This window comes from Malurus melanocephalus, unplaced genomic scaffold (genome assembly GCF_030028575.1).
Source record: "Malurus melanocephalus ecotype Western Australia unplaced genomic scaffold, MMel_1.1 scaffold_40, whole genome shotgun sequence".
Lineage (NCBI taxonomy): Eukaryota > Metazoa > Chordata > Aves > Passeriformes > Maluridae > Malurus > Malurus melanocephalus.
The window spans coordinates 821,402-826,662 of NW_026623272.1; the positions used below are offsets into that span (position 1 = coordinate 821,402).

Genomic DNA, 5,261 nt, shown 5'->3' on the forward strand with positions numbered 1-5,261 from the left:
AAGCTCTGACACTAAAGCCCAAGTGCTTGCTTTCACCTCACTTACTCTTCCAGGCTCATGTAAAAGTAAAGACAACAGTGTCACCAATGCTCATATGTGATCATGTTTCATTAATGTTACTGGTATTCAGAACGCTGGTAATTTGTAGGATTTCAACAGAGAAAAAATAGCTCTAAAAAAAAAGCAGTACATTTTAACAAAAGGAAATATTTTCTTCTGGAACTAAAGTATACCTGTGAGTAGCATAGCTTTCAGTGTTTTCAAAAGTTTGATTTATGGCACTTCACAGTATGTGACTGGGAAGCTGAAAAGGCTTTTCATAGTTCTGGGGATCTTGCATAACTTGGGAAACTCTTGGTAGTTCTTAATTAGTTCACTACGATTTGCTCTRTGGGATACTGTACACACCAAGTAATCAAGAGCCAAGTGGGGAACAAAGGAGCAAAGTGCAAAACACTCACAAATAGCCTGCTGAGAAATCACTTCTGAAAAGTTAGCAAAGTCAACCATCATTTTAATTTTAGGGCTGGATGCCTTCTAATATTAGCAAAGAATGAATTTGAAATTGGAACAACCATGCTGGCAGATAAAAGACTAAACCCATTAATAGGGCTATGCTATTTACTGCAAAGGCAAATGGACTGGCAATTAATCCCTAATCTTAAAGACTCTCTAAGCATTTTACATCTCAGTTTGTAAAGTGTACTTTCAAATAGTGAGACTTTCTGAAAATCTTCCTCGTGGAACTTGAAGTCTTGGGCAAGAACTGAGTGAAAACTTCAAAGGTGTTCTGATCTTCCATTTGTGAAACATGGTTCTTTCTTTTCCAAGAGTTTATACAAACTTCTGAATTAGAACTCATTTGTCACCCTTACCACATGTACACGAGTCTCTTCGCCTTAGAGGCAAAATGTATTAGGTCAACATGCATTGGCATATTTGATTTGCACACTCTGTGTGGAATCTATGAAGCAAGGTCTTTGGGATTATGTTTTAGAAAACTTTACTTTTAAAGACAACCTAAATTTGGGTCAAATACAACTACAGAATCCTGCAGAAGTCTGAAAGTTTAAGGAATWATGGCTGCCCTTACTATCTGTTCATCCAACAATTGTTCCTGCACTGTATAGTACTGTATTATTATAAGTTATCTAAATAAAATGGCAGAGAACTTCATTAAAGGTCCAAGTTTATTTGGTTTGTACAAACATYTCAGGGTAATTCAGTAATWAAGAGAAAAGTAACAGGAGTGCACYAAAARCAAAGACAGAAGAGTGGGATCAGTACCGATGGGGTTGTASTGTAATGCTGCACTCAAAGTAGCTCTGCTAAGGAACATCTGGTTGTATTTAAATGGCCAAGTTTGGACTCAGCATGATAACACAAACAAAATGATGACATTGGCTTCAGCCTCTAGTAACCAGCTGCTTGCAAACAGAGTATCCTTGCAACTACTGCTGAGTATGATCAGAGTCTTCTAAGGTTCCTACTCCTACTTGTTATCAGAAAGACAGATGCCACAAGCATATCAAAAAAGCACTGGAAATAATACAGAGGAATCTATAACAGAAAGGAACTTTGCTGTTTTGAAGAAAGTCTGAGCAGTCATATCAGGAGGCCAGAGTTACATAAGATGAAAAAAATACCCAACCCAACAGATGTCTTTAAACTGTCTCATCCAGAAGAAATTTATTTAAATTCTGTGGAATTGCATTACAAATACTATAACTAAGAACTTCGTGTTCTTCAATCATAATACCCACATACTAATTTGGGACCTGAAACAAGAAAAAAATACTTAAGATCTATTTCTTACAGCTACAAATCCTCCTTAGTTTGTTTTTATACATAATCACTTTTAATAGCCTTCAAAAKAGACATGGACAAAGAGCATTATCTTTAAAAATCCCTGCAGCATTGTAAGACTTGGTGAAACAATGATTCAAACTCCCATGTTATTTCCAGGAAAATGAAGACTGTGATTCACTCACTCTCATTAACAAATAGCCAGATGCTCATGAAGTTAATTCAATATAGGTAAGACAATTTGTATAAACAAAGGGTAGGGTCTCAAAGCTGAATGATTTAGTTGTCTGAAACAATAAGTCAAACCATCTGTTTTAAAACAAGGATATGTACAAAGGACTATTTTTTTCCAAATAAACTCCCAAAATTAACTGGGAAAAACTTGATGTATTGCACATTCCCCTTGTAACAGAGAGAATAAACTTGTGAACAAGCACAAAGCTGATATATAAGGTTCAAAATTCACTTATATTTAATAGCAATTTTACCTTAGTTTTATCATGTTCTAAAACCATTTAATGAATATCATTAACTGTGCATTCAGTTTCCTGTAATCTGATGCTAGTTAAATTTGGTTTGTTTAGGGCTATTTAATTGCTTTTTTATTCTTGAAGCTTTTTGAGTTGAATTACATTTTCTAAGATGTATGTAAGTGGCARTATTAGTCAGACACAAGAAAGCAGATAGGGCAAAACTCACAGATTTCACCAAAACCCAGTCTGACTTTGTTCTCACTGGCTAAAGGAGATAAATCTTATCTTGATTAAATTTGTATCAGACAAAATCCTAGCAGAAACAAAATCCTTTAAAGCTTTTTTTTGTCTGCTAGCACTTAGAGAATACACACTCCTGTATAAACATAACTTACCAGTGGCCATTTATGGAGCATCAGGGAYGAGCCATACAATTTATGTAATCTGTAACAAGAGAAGAAATGAAGTAAGTAAGACTTACATTTTGCTTCCATAGTAAAATGGAAAAAGCAATTTGTAAAATATGAACCTTACCAAAATGGACAAAAGTATCTACCTGGATGATTATTCTTAAGTTTGCTTCTGCTCACTTGCAAACATTTTAGAAGTATTGTCTAGCCTTATGATGCTGTCCGAGCTTGGATCTCTCATACAAATCTTGATAGTGTTCTAAATTTTCATCATTCAGAAGGTGAACTTCTATTTAGAAACCCACAAATGGGCATTTTTTACCTATTTCTTGTTCCTAAAGGTAGTTTTATAATTAGCTCACAAGTCTATTTTTTTTAAAGAGTGAATTTTGTCTTCAGTAGATTCAATCATGAGAGAGTGTAAAAGGCAGTCTAACAGCAACTGACATCAGCTGCATCTTTTACATTCACGCCTAATCCACTTTTTGATTAACGTGCAAGACGACTGCTGCAAATACCCATCTACCTGGAAATCCTGTACTACAAAACACAGAGCACTAACACTTGTACAGCAATGACTAAAACACTTGYACAGCAATGACTAAAACACTACTAGCATCTAATGACTACTTTCTGGTTCATATTATCTTTGTAACAATAATCAGGTTCACATTGTAAGAATTTGATTATATTTTGGGGATGTTGTCTACGTTTTTATCTTCTGTCAGTGCTGTATAAGTGGTTTAAAAAAAACAGGTCCCGTATCAGTGCTGTTAAGCTCCTAGAAGGCAGCAGACTGGTTTTGTTTCCTGCTTTGCAACACTGTCAGTAGCTTTAGCAGGTAATAGATTTAGTAYAGTTTGTGTTTGACAAAAGCCAAACAAACAGTTGAGACAAAGGTAATTAAAGATGATCGGGCTCCTGCAAAGGAGAGCTTGTTTTGCCATGATGCTTTGCAGTTTAAAATAAAGTCTAATGCAATTATCTTCCCTGTGTACACTTAAAAAGCCAACTTCTAGCAAAAAGAATTTTTTTATTCAAATACAGTGTAATGAATATCTGGAGATAAAGATGAGGGCAGCAGTTTCTTGGCAGCACATGGTCTCTGTGACCATGAAGCAAAACAACTCCTTGATAAAACACACAACCTTTGAGAGGAAGAAGGATGGAAATCAGAAATGTAAGGCTGGTGGCAATAGAACCACTGCATTTACTAGCACACTTATGGGTATTACAGTGCATAGTTTGCCTTTCCCTCTTCTTTTACAGCCATACATKTTTTATTTGCCCCTAAGGTTTTTAACCACTTGAAAAATTTCACCGCTGACTTACTGTTTGAGGTTACAGATAATAACCATGGACTGGGGGAGGGACMGGTAATTAAATTGTTTCGAGGGAGGCAACCACTATCCTGTCTCCSGAGCAGTGTTGTTCTTTCCAGGCACCGGCCACCCCTTTCCTCTCAGGGAACAGCAAAAAAGGCAGTAAAAGAACCTTAAGATGGGGCTGTGGGCCGGGGTTTAGTGGCTCAAACAGGATCAAGCTATTAACCTGCTAGAAGAAGGCAAGAAAGCTTTCATTACGCTACACCAGATAAATCTACTGAACGGCCAATTCCTTACTATTTTATTCGGGCACCATGGGCTACTTTTAATCACGATTCTGCGAGGCCCATTTCATGTATTTTAACAGAGACAATTTTGGGTGCGGCTATGCCCCTCTTGGGTGATGGAATGCATCAACGGTACTGTTCTAAGGGCTCCATTTTCATTCCTATATCCACTGGCACTTACGACCTGTGMAGTAGAAACCCAATATACCGCCAGATTTCAGGGTTTCCACCTTCTCAGGCCGGTCAGTGCCCAGCCTGAGGATCTCTCAGGTGTAACGCAACTTCAAGCGTTAAATGCGGCATGGTTAAACATGGGATCCCATTCCTTTTYGAAACGACCCCGGCGAGCAGGGATGTAACTCATACGGATATAACTCATGCGGGTGTGGCTTTGTGCAGCGTCGTCCGGCGGAACTTCACAGGAGCTCCGTGTCCCTGCGGCCCTGAGGGAGCGCGGGATGAGGACAGGGACAGGGACAGGGACAGGGACAGGGACAGGGATAGGGACAGGGCCCCCAGCTCGGGCCGGGAATGGCGCCGTTCCCGTACCGTCAGCCCTAAGGCTCTTCTCCATCGTGCCCCGGAGGGAAAGGGGCAGGCTGATCCCCTGCTCCGGCTGCGGCGGGGGAGGCGATGTCGGCTCTCCTCACCCATCTGTAACGGAGGGGCCGACGAACGGGCAAATTCCGCGGGGCAGGGGGGAGTTCGGGCCCTGCAAACACCTCCCTCCGCACCAGCGGGTACCGAGGGGTCCGGCGCAACCCCTGCAGAGCCGCTGGGCTTCTTGCGGCTTCGCCGTCCGGGAGACCAACATAGCCGAATTCAGCGGGGGCTGGACGGGGAGGGGCCCGAGGTGGTGACGGAGGTGGTGACGGAGGCGGTGATCCTACAACGGCGGGGCGGGGAGGTGGCGGCGGCGGCAGGGGCGGTGGCGGTGGCGGTGAGGGGAGGGGGGGGCGG

The 5,261-nt window shown here is 40.9% G+C and overlaps 1 long non-coding RNA gene across 1 annotated transcript; it reads right to left on the reverse strand.

Moving 5' to 3' along the window:
* Window positions 1-1,188: 1,188 nt before the first annotated feature.
* Window positions 1,189-5,140, reverse strand: LOC130572717 (uncharacterized). Its single transcript, XR_008965253.1, has 3 exons — window positions 4,851-5,140; window positions 2,675-2,723; window positions 1,189-1,778 (listed from the first exon to the last, which is right to left on the reverse strand). It is a non-coding gene; the product is annotated as an uncharacterized LOC130572717 (long non-coding RNA).
* Between the last annotated feature and the right edge of the window lie 121 nt (window positions 5,141-5,261).